Below are 17,223 nucleotides of genomic sequence, written 5' to 3' on the forward strand. Positions count from 1 at the left end.
AGAGAGGATTATAGACTGGATGAATATGTATATGTCTATGTAAGAAATGTATATAGAGGGATGAAATATATATATATTATCTAGTGCAGAGTGTATATTAGTCGAAATGAATATTTATATGTCTACGTAGTAAATGTTATATAGATCGATCGAATTTGTATATGTTCTAAGTAGAATGTAATGGGGGATGAACTATATATATCTCTGCAGTGTGTATTAGAATGGATGGATATGTATACCGATGTCTATTGGTTAGAATGTATATAGACAGGGATGAATAGTATATTAGTCTATGCAGAGTGTATATAGATCAAATGAATATTTATATGTCTATGTAGATGTATATAGATCGATGAATTTGTATATGTCTAAGTAGAAGTTATATAGGGGATGATATATATATCTATGCAGAGTGTATATAGATGGACTGAATATGTATAATGTCTATGTAGAATGTATTAGTACAAAGAATATGTATAGGTGTCTGTGTAGAATGTATACTATAGGAGGAAATATATCTTATCTATGTAAATGTATATCATGTGGATGAATATGTATATCTACTGCGAGAGTGCATATAGATCATTAATATGTTATATGTAGAATGTATATATTGGGATGAATATGTCTATGTCTATGTAGAATGTATATAGATGGATGAATATGTATATGTCTATGTAGAATGTATATAGATCGATAAATATGTATAATGTCTATGTAGAATGTATATAGATCGATGAATATGTATATATCTATGTAGAATGTATATAGACCAATGAATACGTATATGTCTGTGTAGAATGTATATAGTGGGAAGAATATATATATCTATGTAATGTATATAGATGGATGAATATGTATATCTATGCAGAGTGTATATAGATCGATGAATATGTATATGTCTATGTAGAATGTATATAGAGGGATGAATATGTATATGTCTATGTAGAATGTATATAGAACAATGAATATGTATATGTCTGTGTAGAATGTATATAGAGGGAAAAATATATCTATCTATGTAAAATGTATATAGATGGATGAATATGTATATCTATGCAGAGTGTATATAGATCAATTAATATGTATATGTAGAATGTATATATTGGGATGAATATGTCTATGTCTATGTAGAATGTATATAGATCGATAAATATGTATATGTCTATGTAGAATGTATATAGATCGATGAATATGTATATATCTATGTAGAATGTATATAGACCAATGAATACGTATATGTCTGTGTAGAATGTATATAGAGGGATGAATATGTATATGTCTGTGTAGAATGTATATTTAGGGAAGAATATATATATCTATGTAAAATGTATATAGATGGATGAATATGTATATCTATGCAGAGTGTATATAGATCGATTAATATGTATATGGTAGATGTATATATTGGGATGAATATGTCTGTCTATGTAGAATGTATATAGATGGATGAATATGTATATGTCTATGTAGAATGTATATAGATGGATAAATATGTATATGTCTATGTAGAATGTATATAGATCGATGAATATGTATATATCTATGTAGAATGTATATAGACCAATGAATACGTATATGTCTGTGTAGAATGTATATAGAGGGAAGAATATATATATCTATGTAAAATGTATATAGATGGATGAATATGTATATCTATGCAGAGTGTATATAGATCGATGAATATGTATATGTCTATGTAGAATGTATATAGAGGGATGAATATGTATATGTCTATGTAGAATGTATATAGAACAATGAATATGTATATGTCTGTGTAGAATGTATATAGAGGGAAAAATATATCTATCTATGTAAAATGTATATAGATGGATGAATATGTATATCTATGCAGAGTGTATATAGATCAATTAATATGTATATGTAGAATGTATATATTGGGATGAATATGTCTATGTCTATGTAGAATGTATATAGATCGATAAATATGTATATGTCTATGTAGAATGTATATAGATCGATGAATATGTATATATCTATGTAGAATGTATATAGACCAATGAATACGTATATGTCTGTGTAGAATGTATATAGAGGGAAGAATATATATATCTGTGTAAAATGTATATAGATGGATGAATATGTATATCTATGCAGAGTGTATATAGATCGATGAATATGTATATGTCTATGTAGAATGTATATAGAACAATGAATATGTATATGTCTATGTAGAATGTATATAGAACAATGAATATGTATATGTCTGTGTAGAATGTATATAGAGGGAAAAATATATCTATCTATGTAAAATGTATATAGATGGATGAATATGTATATCTATGCAGAGTGTATATAGATCAATTAATATGTATATGTAGAATGTATATATTGGGATGAATATGTCTATGTCTATGTAGAATGTATATAGATCGATAAATATGTATATGTCTATGTAGAATGTATATAGATCGATGAATATGTATATATTTATGTAGAATGTATATAGACCAATGAATACGTATATGTCTGTGTAGAATGTATATAGAGGGAAAAGAATATATATGTATGTAAAATGTATATAGATGGATGAATATGTATATCTATGCAGAGTGTATATAGATCGATGAATATGTATATGTCTATGTAGAATGTATATAGAGGGATGAATATGTATATGTCTATGTAGAATGTATATAGAACAATAAATATGTATATGTCTGTGTAGAATGTATATAGAGGGAAAAATATATCTATCTATGTTAATTGTATATAGATGGATGAATATGTATATCTATGCAGAGTGTATATAGATCGATTAATATGTATATGTAGAATGTATATATTGGGATGAATATGTCTATGTCTATGTAGAATGTATATAGATGGATGAATAAGTATATGTCTATGTAGAATGTATATAGATCGATAAATATGTATATGTCTATGTAGAATGCATATAGATCGATGTATATGTATATATCTATGTAGAATGTATATAGACCAATGAATACGTATATGTCTGTGTAGAATGTATATAGAGGGAAGAATATATATATCTATGTAAAATGTATATAGATGGATGAATATGTATATCTATGCAGAGTGTATATAGATCGATGAATATGTATATGTCTATGTAGAATGTATATAGAGGGATGAATATGTATATGTCTATGTAGAATGTATATAGATCGATGAATATGTGTATGTCTACGTAGAATGTATATAGAGGGATGAATATATATATATATCTCTGCAGTGTATATATAGATGGATGAATATGTATATGTCTATGTAGAATGTATATAGAGGGATGAATATATATATATATCTATGCAGAGTGTATATAGATCAATGAATATTTATATGTCTATGTAGAATGTATATAGATCGATGAATTTGTATATGTCTAAGTAGAATGTATATAGGGGGATGAATATATATATCTCTGCAGTGTGTATATAGATGGATGAATATGTATATGTCTATGTAGAATGTATATAGAGGGATGAATATATATATATCTATGCAGAGTGTATATAGATCAATGAATATTTATATGTCTATGTAGAATGTATATAGATCGATGAATTTGTATATGTCTAAGTAGAATGTATATAGGGGGATGAATATATATATCTATGCAGAGTGTATATAGATGGATGAATATGTATATGTCTATGTAGAATGTATATAGTACAAAGAATATGTATATGTCTGTGTAGAATGTATATAGAAGGAAAAATATATCTATCTATGTAAAATGTATATATGTGGATGAATATGTATATCTATGCAGAGTGCATATAGATCGATTAATATGTATATGTAGAATGTATATATTGGGATGAATATGTCTATGTCTATGTAGAATGTATATAGATGGATGAATATGTATATGTCTATGTAGAATGTATATAGATCGATAAATATGTATATGTCTATGTAGAATGTATATAGATCGATGAATATGTATATATCTATGTAGAATGTATATAGACCAATGAATACGTATATGTCTGTGTAGAATGTATATAGTGGGAAGAATATATATATCTATGTAAAATGTATATAGATGGATGAATATGTATATCTATGCAGAGTGTATATAGATCGATGAATATGTATATGTCTATGTAGAATGTATATAGAGGGATGAATATGTATATGTCTATGTAGAATGTATATAGAACAATGAATATGTATATGTCTGTGTAGAATGTATATAGAGGGAAAAATATATCTATCTATGTAAAATGTATATAGATGGATGAATATGTATATCTATGCAGAGTGTATATAGATCAATTAATATGTATATGTAGAATGTATATATTGGGATGAATATGTCTATGTCTATGTAGAATGTATATAGATCGATAAATATGTATATGTCTATGTAGAATGTATATAGATCGATGAATATGTATATATCTATGTAGAATGTATATAGACCAATGAATACGTATATGTCTGTGTAGAATGTATATAGAGGGAAGAATATATATATCTGTGTAAAATGTATATAGATGGATGAATATGTATATCTATCTAGAGTGTATATAGATCGATGAATATGTATATGTCTATGTAGAATGTATATAGAGGGATGAATATGTATATGTCTATGTAGAATGTATATAGAACAATAAATATGTATATGTCTGTGTAGAATGTATATAGAGGGAAAAATATATCTATCTATGTTAATTGTATATAGATGGATGAATATGTATATCTATGCAGAGTGTATATAGATCGATTAATATGTATATGTAGAATGTATATATTGGGATGAATATGTCTATGTCTATGTAGAATGTATATAGATGGATGAATAAGTATATGTCTATGTAGAATGTATATAGATCGATAAATATGTATATGTCTATGTAGAATGTATATAGATCGATGAATATGTATATATCTATGTAGAATGTATATAGACCAATGAATACGTATATGTCTGTGTAGAATGTATATAGAGGGAAGAATATATATATCTATGTAAAATGTATATAGATGGATGAATATGTATATCTATGCAGAGTGTATATAGATCGATGAATATGTATATGTCTATGTAGAATGTATATAGAGGGATGAATATGTATATGTCTATGTAGAATGTATATAGATCGATGAATATGTGTATGTCTACGTAGAATGTATATAGAGGGATGAATATATATATATCTCTGCAGTGTATATATAGATGGATGAATATGTATATGTCTATGTAGAATGTATATAGAGGGATGAATATATATATATCTATGCAGAGTGTATATAGATCAATGAATATTTATATGTCTATGTAGAATGTATATAGATCGATGAATTTGTATATGTCTAAGTAGAATGTATATAGGGGGATGAATATATATATCTATGCAGAGTGTATATAGATGGATGAATATGGATATGTCTATATAGAATGTATATAGAACAATGAATATGTATATGTCTGTGTAGAATGTATATAGAGGGAAAAATATATCTATCTATGTTAATTGTATATAGATGGATGAATATGTATATCTATGCAGAGTGTATATAGATCGATTAATATGTATATGTAGAATGTATATATTGGGATGAATATGTCTATGTCTATGTAGAATGTATATAGATGGATGAATATGTATATGTCTATGTAGAATGTATATAGATGGATAAATATGTATATGTCTATGTAGAATGTATATAGATCGATGAATATGTATATATCTATGTAGAATGTATATAGACCAATGAATACGTATATGTCTGTGTAGAATGTATATAGAGGGAAGAATATATATATCTATGTAAAATGTATATAGATGGATGAATATGTATATCTATGCAGAGTGTATATAGATCGATGAATATGTATATGTCTATGTAGAATGTATATAGAGGGATGAATATGTATATGTCTATGTAGAATGTATATAGATCGATGAATATGTGTATGTCTACGTAGAATGTATATAGAGGGATGAATATATATATCTCTGCAGTGTGTATATAGATGGATGAATATGTATATGTCTATGTAGAATGTATATAGAGGGATGAATATATATATATATCTATGCAGAGTGTATATAGATCAATGAATATTTATATGTCTATGTAGAATGTATATAGATCGATGAATTTGTATATGTCTAAGTAGAATGTATATAGGGGGATGAATATATATATCTATGCAGAGTGTATATAGATGGATGAATATGTATATGTCTATGTAGAATGTATATAGTACAAAGAATATGTATATGTCTGTGTAGAATGTATATAGAAGGAAAAATATATCTATGTATGTAAAATGTATATATGTGGATGAATATGTATATCTATGCAGAGTGTATATAGATCGATTAATATGTATATGTAGAATGTATATATTGGGATGAATATGTCTATGTCTATGTAGAATGTATATAGATGGATGAATATGTATATGTCTATGTAGAATGTATATAGATCGATAAATATGTATATGTCTGTGTAGAATGTATATAGAGGGAAGAATATATATATCTATGTATAATGTATATAGATGGATGAATATGTATATCTTTGTAAAACGTATATAGATGGTTGAATATGTATATCTATGCAGAGTGTATATAGATGGATGAATATGTATATGTCTATGTAGAATGTATATAGAGGGATGAATATGTATATCTATGCAGAGTATATATAGATGCATGAATATGTATATGTCTATGTAGAATGTATATAGAGGGATGAATACATATATCAATGCAGAGTGTATTTAGATCGATGAATATGTATATGTCTATTTAGAATGTATATAGATTAATGAATATGTATATGTCTGTGTACAATATTTATAGAGGGATGAATATGTATATCTATGTAACATGTATATAGATGGATGAATATGTATATCTATGCAGAGTGTATATGGATCAATGAATATGTATATGCCTATGTAGAATGTATATAGAGGGATGAAAATGTATATGTCTATGTAGAATGTATATAGATCGATGAATATGTCTATGTCTGTGTAGAATGTATATAGAGGGTAGAGTATATATATCTATGTATAATGTATATAGTTGGATGAATATGTAAATCTATGCAGAGTGTATATAGATCGATGAATATTTATATGTCTATGTAGAATGTGTATAGAGGGATGAATATATATATCTATGCAGAGTGTATATAGATCGATGAATATGTTTATGTCTATGTAGAATGTATATAGATGGATAAATATGTATATGTCTATGTAGAATGTATATAGATCGATGAATATGTATATGTCTGTGTAGACTGTATATAGAGGGAAGAATATATATATCTATGTAAAATGTATGTAGATAGATGAATATGTATATCAATGCACAGTGTATATAGATGGATGAATATGTATATGTCTATGTAGAATGTATATAGATCGATGAATATGTATATGTCTATGTAGAATGTATATAGAGGGATGAATACATATATCTATGTAGAATGTATATAGATGGATGAATATGTATATGTCTATGTAGAATGTATATAGAGGGATGAATATATATCTATGCAGAGTGTATATAGATCAATGAATATTTATATGTCTATGTAGAATGTATATAGACGGTGAATATATATATCTATGCAGAGTTTATAGAGATGGATGAATATGTATATGTCTATGTAGAATGTATATAGAGGGATGAATACATATATCAATGCAGAGTGTATTTAGATCGATGAATATTTATATGTCTATGTAGAATATATATAGAGGGACTTTGTCAATTTACTAATGGGCGATGGCATAAATTCAGTAGTGCAGGAGATGCACTGTAGCGCTACTTCACACTCTAATGCCTGGCGAATTTTCACTCTGGCGAATGGACATAACTACGCAAATTCACTAAGATTCGGATTTTAATGAACGTTGCCTCTTGTGCCAGACTTGCCTTCACCACCTCAGACCAGGCAAAATGCAATAGAGTAGATAGAAAATTTTTCCATTTTTTTTGAGGAAGTTCTAAGTCCCAAAAAACGCTGGCGACCAGTTTTTTCAGGGTGATAGGCTGCAAAAGATCGTATTTTGTTTTTTTTTAGGGTAACCGGCTTCCCCCATACATTTCCTTACATATGGCACATAAACTATACACTGGGCATTATAGTATTATAACAACTTTATTTTCTTTTATTAAGGTTCCCTGGGCTTGTGTAATATAATGAATTTGCTGCTCCATATACGTCCATTCAACTTTAACTTCCACACCGTATGTAAATTAGCACAACTTCGCTTTGCTTACCAAATTAACGCTAGCGAAACTTCGCCATCGTTCGGTGCCATGGACGCATCTTCGCATTTTAGTGAATTAGAATTGTCCTGGTGAATTTTCGCCTGGCGAAGTGTGGCAATCTGAGCAAAGCAGTCGCTGGCGAATTTCCAGAGGTTAGTGAGTTTGCCCCCAAATGTCCAGAGTAAAACATTATGCCTAGATTAAAGGGGCACTTGATATGCCTTTCGACATTGACCCCTCTGGCAGGACAAAAAAGAAACATACAAGGCAAAATGGTGTGACTATTATTAACAAGCCCACAGAACTACCTTTCTCAACAGAAAGCAAGAAATAATGCTATTAGCCAACATTTCACATGACACAGCCTCTTTGGTAGATAAACAACATACTGCAGCTTTTCATTTGTACAGATATGTATATGGTTTATTTTTCTTCTTTGAATAAAATACTGTAGTTTTTGTTTCTCTGTTTAAAATAGAGCTCCCGAGACATCATGTAAGACTGGACCAGTACCTGCCCTCTATCTACATATTCACTTTCAGTCGTGCTTTTAGTGTGCAGCAACAACCTGCCTACAAGGCAGAGACATTTCATGTAGAGACCACATTAAAAACAGTTAGAACATTGTCTTTGACTCTATCCAGTAAACGTTATAGAACAACAAATTAAAACTGTACAGCTGTATAACATGTTTTTCTTTTAACATATTTGTTCCCACACAAGAATTGTGTAGTAAGTGCAAATAATGCTTTTAATCCAGGATTTGCGGATCTCCTGTTTCCTAGAGAATGCAGATGCTGCCTGATCCCCAGACAGGTAGGCTGCTTTCACTCCTGGTTTGGCAGCTGAAGAGTCTCGAAGCACCGCACTCTTCCTCTTGTTTATGTTCATTGATGCCTGAGCCTGTGCAGTGCTGCTATTGCTCCTCTGTGATGAGTCAAGTGCTTTGGTAATCCGACTGCGACGGACAAACACGCCGTGCGTGGGTTTGCAGCGGAAATGCTCCTTGCCTTTTACTGTCCTTCATGTTTGCCTTAAATCAGAATAAAACATTTTATTTATTTATTTTTAAATCAACTCTACAATTATTTTTATTGGTTGTAGCTTTCTATATATCGACATATAAAAGCAGACTAGTATCAAAGCGATTTATAGAGGGGGCACTAATATTTGTGATGTAACTCATGGTTAATGTCCAAGAGTTGGAAAATTCATCCCAAATATAATTTGCCAGGCCTAACCACAGCTAAGAAACCTCAAACTTACATTTCTAATATTAAAGTTTATGTTTTACAGTCGAATTTCAATGCATTTCTATGGGTGCACGCCTATAGATTTAGCCTGAAGGTTGTAATTGAGTGTGTGTGTTACGGAGTTTCACAATAATAAGTGTTAGTGTGGGGTGTTAGCATGTGTGGTAGGGAATGAAACCTTTACTAAAGCACAGAAAAGAGCCCTGTGCTTATTATAATTATTGTTAACACTAATTTATAAAATACAAATATATTCTGCAGCACACAAGAGGTAAAGGGGGCCCTGCTCAAAAGAGCCTATTATTACCCTGGTAAACTTAACTTTTAAATTTCCTTAACAATTTTAAACCATGGATACAACACGAGAGACTCACAGATTCGACAGACAGTCGTAGTAAATGAACTGCAGACTTTATTTTAGGCAAATACTGTAAGTCCACTATTTGCCTAACGTAAAGTATGTGGTTCTTTTATTATGCCTAGCTATGGGATCTGTAAATGCCTGCTGTTCTCTCCATAATGAGATACCTCCAACTTGAGCTGTAGGCCTGAGACATATGCACCCAGACCGTATGGGGCAAATTAACTAAAGGGCAAAGTGCCTAAAGCTGGTGAAAATTCGCCAGCGTGACGTTATTTCGGTAACTTCGCTAGTGAAGGAGATAAGACTAGTGGTACTTCGCTCCCTAACGCCAGGCGAATTTTCGCTCTGGTGAAGGGACATAACTACGCAAATTCACTAAGATGCGGATTTTACTGAACGTTACCTTTTGTGCCAGACTTGCCTTCGCCACCTCAGACCAGGCGAAGTGCAATAGATTAGTTAGGAGTTCCTAAAAAAATAGTTAAACATTTTCTAAGTCCCAAAAAACACTGGCGTCTTTTCCTTTTTCAGGGTGATAGGCTGCAAAAGAGTGTACATTTTTTGGGGGGGGTAACAGGCTTTCCCCCTACATTTCCTAACATATTGTTAGGGCCACTAAACTCCACTGTGCTATCCCTGCACTGTCCTTGCAGCTGCGAGCCGGCTCGTCTTATACTTGATGCAACGGCAAACCATCTGATATCATCTCTCCAGGCGTGCTGATCAGGGAACTTGCAATGAACGACACTGTAGGCTTGTGTGTTGCAAAACAAGTTCAGTTTATTATGGGTAGTACTACAACTTATATAGCATAGTAAACAAAGAGATTCCATTGTGATGTCATACACAATATAACTACCCTATATTTGGTAATGTTTGAACACCTGAGTGGCTATAGTATGTTTACACAGTCTACAACTTATGTGTATTTGATAAGAAGCATACTTGCGCAATCAAGTGTTCAGGCAGGAAAAGACATTAACCCCTTGCAATCCCTTTCAATCCCCCTTTTAGTCACATAAGTGACTATACGCGAGCAGCATGAATAAGCTTAAGTTGCAAGCCCTCAGAAGAAGTTATTAAAGATGAAGTTAATTTCCTGATATAGGGAATTATACAGCAGAAAAGAAATGAAACAAAAATTAAGACAATCAATAAGGTGACACCGATCTGAGCTAAGATTTTTTGCCAACGGAGTTATACCAGAAGGTGGTAGTGCCATCACTTTGTTTGATTGCAACTTGTCGTTCATTATTAGACTGACCTCCTAAGGTGGCGATGGGGTTTGATCGTTCATGGCGATGGAGTCTTGTATTGCTCTTGAAAAACTGGTAACAAACTGATCCCAAAGGGCTGTGAGGGTTTGGGTAACATATGCAGTTAAGGATTATCATAATCGGGAAAAATAGAAAAAGGAAAGTGCCAATTATGCACCATAGTGCATATTTTGTGGACTTCCTCATCATCATCGGTGGTAGGGGTGTGAGGTCCTGAGACGTCATCTTCGGGTCCTTCTGTGACGGATTTGGTGGTGGTGTCATGTTCCGTGTTGTCAGCTTTACTCAGTTCCGGCGTTGGAAGTGTTGGCGCGAGTTTCACTCGTGAAGCGTGGATCCAATGGTCGCTGGCATCGGTAAGGACTGCTGTCCGTGTGATGGCAATCACTGTGACTCGTGGGCCAAATGGGAATCCCCCTTTTCTATAGCGATGGAGCTGTCGAACCACAACAGGATCGCCTGGGCGAAATGGATGGGTCGGCTCCTGGGGGGGCAAAGGAAAAGACAAAGAAACATCACCATAGATGCCATTCAATGTAGTAATAAGATTACGTACATACTCCTCCTGAATTAAATTAAGATCAGTGTGTTGGATGACTAAGGGGCCTTTGACCCAGGGAGTGGGAAATGGGCGTCCCATAACAATTTCAAAAGGAGATAATTTAGTAACTGAATGTGGTGTCATACGTATTTCAGCTAGTACTGCAGGTAAAAAGGACTTCCATGTGGCAGATGTGGCTTTGGTGAGCTTATCCTTTATGGTGCGATTCATTTGCTCAACAACACCGGCACTCTGTGGATGGTAAGGAATGTGAAACTTCCATGTGATTTGTAAGGTGGAAATTAGAAGCTGGAGGACCTTACTAACAAAAGCTGGGCCATTATCGGAATTAATTTGTTGCGGACAACCAAATCGGGGTATGATGTCATTAACTAGGAACTTAACAACGGTTTTGGCGTCTTCGTGACGGCAAGGGAAAACTTCTACCCAGCGAGAGAAATGGTCGGTAAAAACGAGCAAATATTCCTGTAGTTTGCCAATCTTAGGAATATGAGTAAAATCAACTTGCCAGTGAGAAAAGGGTGCAATTGGGGGAGGCAAATTTTGGTGTGCTTTGTGTGTTCCTAAGGTGTTGGCCCTAAGACAGGTGAGGCAAGTTTTAACAAAGGTAGAACAATGCTGTCTGAGATTCTTTGCGATGAAATGTTTTTGCATTTCAGCAAAAGTGAGCTTAGAACTCCTATGGCCAATGCCGTGAGCTTGAGAGATAAGTAGGGGTAGACTGTTTTCGGGGATACCCACTTTGCCTTGGATGGAATAAAGACCAAACTGGTCAAGGGTAAGATTTTGCTGTTCCCAAAAATGCAGGTCAGTCTGAGTGGCAAATGTTTGCAAATACTGTAGAATTTGACTGTCTGGACAACTCGGAGGTGTGTGGAGAAACATGGGGATGACAGTGGGAGTGGCAGAGGATGCAGTAGTTTTGGCAACCTGGTCTGCTAGGGCATTACCGAGGGAAATCTCATCAGTTCTGTTGGTATGTGCCCTGCACTGGATAATTTCAATTTCAGAAGGAAGTTGGATGGCCTGTAAAAGATTATCAATGAGGGCAGGGTGTGCGATGGATTTCCCATCTGTAGTAACATAACCTCTTTGTTGCCAAAATCATGAACTACCCCAAAAGCGTATCTACTGTCACTGAATATATTAACGGGGCGGTTGGCAAACAAGTGACAGGCCCTGGTGAGTGCTATAAGTTCTGCTGCTTGTGCAGAATCAACAGGAATAGACTTAGTCTCGAGTACAATATTAGGGAGTTGGACAACTGAATATGCTGCTTTGTAGGTGTCATCGGAAGGCCTGGAGCAGGAACCATCAACAAAAACGTTAGTGGCATGTGACAAAGGAGTGTCAGTTAGATCGAGTCGAGGTGAGGTAGAGTAGTGGATAGATTCAACACAGTCATGAGGATCGAGTATAAAAGCATTAGTAGGGTCAGACAGATGTAATAGAGCATGCAGTATGGCAGCAGGCCCTTGAGTGTTGATTGCGTATTTGATCTGTAAATTTGCAGTACCTAATAGAATAACTTCATAGCCACTTAATCTTTGGGAGGTCATGTGTTGGGTGGTAATGTTCTTCAATAGGTGTGTAACCTGATGTGAGGTGTGCAAAATAGTATTGTGGCCTATTGTGACAGACTGTGACAGTTCAACAGCCATAGCACTAGCTGCTAAAGCTCTGAGACACGCCGGCATCCCCTGTACCGGAAGCGGCATTACTTTGGAAAAATAGGCCACAGGACGAAAACTTCCCCCAGATTCTTGAGCACAGACCGCAGCCATGGTTTTACAGGTGTCCTTGACATATAAATGAAAAGGTTTAACATAATTAGGTAAACCAAGCGCAGGTGCTGTAACCAATGTCTGTAGGAGAGAATGAAAAGCATTAGTCATTTGTTCAGTCCATTGTACGTAAGGTGGTGCATCCTTTTTTAGTACATTGTCTTAAGATATTGTCAAAGTAAGAACAGTTCGGTATCCATTGACGGCAATAGTTGACGATGCCAAGGAAGGACAGCATTTCCTTTGGAGTTTCAGGTTTTTTTTATCTTAGTCAGTGCTTGTACTCTCTTTGGGTTTATTTGTCTCTGGCCTTGGGAAAGAATGAATCCCAAATATTCAACAGTCTCAGCCCCCATCTGAGCTTTATGTTTAGCAACCTTATGACCCTCTGCTGCCAGATGTTGCAGCAGTGAGGTGGTATCATGGTGGTTAGCTTCCTGGCTTGGACTACACAACAATAAATCATCAACATATTGAAGCAGGACAGAACCATGGCCGGGGGCCCATGACTTAAGGGTATGCTGGAGCACCAGGGAGTAAGCCGCTGGTGAATCCACTAGGCCTTGGGGGAGGGGTTTCCAGGTAAGTTGGAACCCCTCAAAAGTAAAAGCCAAAAGTAACTGTGTCTCAGGGTCTACTGGAACCAAAAAAAATGCATTAGATAAATCCAAAACCGTGAACACCAAAGCATCACACGGAATGAAGGTAAGAAGAACCGTAATGTCTGGCACAATAGGTACAATTGGTATAATTAGTGAATTAATAGCTCTTAAATCTTGTACAAATCGAAATTCGTTGTTCTTCTTAGGAACTGGATTGATGGGAGTATTGTAAGGAGAAACAACACTAGTGAGGATATCCTGATTAAGGAATATCTGTATTAACGAGCGGATACCATCTAACTTTTCCTGTGAAAGAGGGTACTGTTTTATGTATACTGGATGTGAGTGTGGTTTAAGTAGTGCTTTGTAAGGTGTACAGTCAACAAAGCCCACATCAAATTTGTCATTAGCCCATACAGACAGAATGGAAGGGTTAGTAAAAAGGTCGTTAGAATTTAGAAAAATAGAGTTAGTTTCGGAAACAAAAATATCTGCAGAAAGGCCCCCATCAGGGGAAATTCTGATGGATTGAAATCCTAACTTGTGGAATAGATCTCTGCCTAACAGATTTTCGGGGCACCCAGGGATGAGTGTAAATGGGTGTGAAATGGTACCGGTAGAGCCTGGGCATACAATAGGTAAAGGCGGTGTTTGTCCACTAGGAATAATAAATCCACTCCTGCAACGTTTAATACAAGATGAGGATGAGATGACAGGGAAACGTGGGGTACAACCTTCAGGGCAGCCCTATGTAGAACCTGGCCAGTTGATGGTGTGTCTGGGAGTGGAATTTGTCGAAGCCTGGGGTTGTGTCTGAGGTGCTTGTGGTTGAAATGTTGAGGCAGGGGCATTAGGGACTGCTTGTTGATTTTGAAAAGTAGGACGCGGCGGCCAGGGGCATTAGCAAGTATATTTTGTAAATCTGTGGGGCTTAAAGGTTTCATTATGAGTTGTTTACCAACAGTAAGAAAAGGATACTGTTTTGTAACTGGATGTTGATCCCCCCTTTTTTTAGGTTCTCTTTTCCTTACCGTCATCTTCAGGACGGCAGGCAGGAGTGATATGAACTATTTCATAACCTGCTTGAGTTATTATGCCCATATCTTTTTCTAATTCGGGCATTTGGGGTATCTCGATTTTTATCAGTATCTACTGTATCTAAGCCAGATAGGGGGAAGGCCGGCAATGGGTAGGCTGCAGCTTCAATCATACGGGGTGGGGCAGGGACAGGCATTGGTTGTTGAACCAATGGGGCTGCTTGGACTAGTGCTATAGGGGCAGCTTGGGGTACTATAGGAGCAGAAGCTACAGCAATGCAAATCTCATCATCCTCCACGGTATCTGGTTTATGTGTCAAATTGGGGTAGATAGCCATGTAAGGGGGTGGGGTAGTATTAACAGTTTGATCACAGGTTGTAGAGCATTGTGAATTGTGTCGTTTAAATAGTTTTAAAACACCAGTTTTTCGTGGATTGTAGTTCTTAGGGAGGGAAGGTGTAGAGTACCAACCTGGGGCAATCTTAAGCCAATTTTCCCCACCCGGTGTCATATATGTATAATCCCATTTAGGGTCACCTTCTTTCTTCTGAACACACATTTGATAAACTATATTCATATAATATAAATCATTAGCTCCATCACGTGGAAAAGGATTGTCTAGCTCTAAATGTTCACACCAACCTGCAAGATTATCTACCCAGGGGTCAACATAAAATCCTCCAGTAGGACTACATCTATACACATACTGTTTGCAAGTCTCATTAAGGAGGGGCGGTGGTAAATATTTGAAGTCTTACCACCCATCTTAATTCAATACAAGTACAGTCTACAAATAAGATTAGTAAGTATCAAAAAGAGAAAAAGAAGGTATAGGATAGACTAATTGGTGGTGTAATGATTAAATGTAACTCACAGTTTTCCTAACGAGAACTGTTTATTTGTTCTTATATTATAGGCTGACTCTCTGTTACAGGTTTATTCACCTACTGCCTGGACTCATAAATCTAAACTTTTTGCAGGAAAAATAGCCTCGAACTCTGAACACGCAGAGTTTATACGTCTACGGTGTATAATGGGATAAGAATAGGCCGAAGGAAGAGAAGTAAAATAGAGTCAACAGAAATATTGGTTAATCAATTATGTGGACTATCGAATTCAATTAAAAAAAACAAAAAAACCAAACATCTCAATACCTTAAATTCTTATCAAAGAACGTGTCATGTACGATTGCAACGAAACAGAGAAGCCAGGGCTGAACTGAGATCAAGGTCCCAACAATACCCGTTTAGCAACTCGTGATCACTCTTAACGCTGCAGCTGTTCACAGATATATTTTAAAACACAAATACACAGACAAGACAATAATACGCATGGAAAGATGAATCAGTCAGTAAGAAATGGTCTCCGTGCACAACCTGAGTATCCCTATTTTACTATACTACCATGGGATCTCTATAACCAGTCTCAACCATACATGAGACAGTCTCAACCATACATGAGACACTTTAGCTGCAAATCATGCCCTTGTCTCAACCATACATGAGACAGTCTCAACCATACATGAGACACTTATTTAAACTGGTAATCATGCCCTTGTCTCAACCATACATGAGACAGTCTCAACCATACATGAGACAGTCTCAACCATACATGAGACACTTATTTAAACTAAAGAATCGGACAATCGGAAAGAGCCAAAGGTAAGAGAAAACACCGTCAGTTCAGACAGTGATTCTACTTACCTCTGGATTTCCAGCCGTTCCACTTCTGACACTAGAAAACTGTTAGGGCCACTAAACTCCACTGTGCTATCCCTGCACTGTCCTTGCAGCTGCGAGCCGGCTCGTCTTATACTTGATGCAACGGCAAACCATCTGATATCATCTCTCCAGGCGTGCTGATCAGGGAACTTGCAATGAACGACACTGTAGGCTTGTGTGTTGCAAAACAAGTTCAGTTTATTATGGGTAGTACTACAACTTATATAGCATAGTAAACAAAGAGATTCCATTGTGATGTCATACACAATATAACTACCCTATATTTGGTAATGTTTGAACACCTGAGTGGCTATAGTATGTTTACACAGTCTACAACTTATGTGTATTTGATAAGAAGCATACTTGCGCAATCAAG

The 17,223-nt window shown here is 34.7% G+C and overlaps 1 long non-coding RNA gene across 1 annotated transcript in view; it reads left to right on the forward strand.

Moving 5' to 3' along the window:
• Positions 1–9,101, forward strand: part of LOC121397785 — a 19,321-nt gene extending 10,220 nt beyond the window's left edge. The window contains exon 3 of the long non-coding RNA XR_005963919.1: positions 9,007–9,101. This is a non-coding gene — a long non-coding RNA (uncharacterized LOC121397785). The remainder of the gene's footprint in view (positions 1–9,006) is intronic.
• The last annotated feature ends 8,122 nt before the right edge of the window (positions 9,102–17,223 follow it).

This window comes from Xenopus laevis, chromosome 8S (assembly GCF_017654675.1).
Source record: "Xenopus laevis strain J_2021 chromosome 8S, Xenopus_laevis_v10.1, whole genome shotgun sequence".
Classification (NCBI taxonomy): domain Eukaryota; kingdom Metazoa; phylum Chordata; class Amphibia; order Anura; family Pipidae; genus Xenopus; species Xenopus laevis.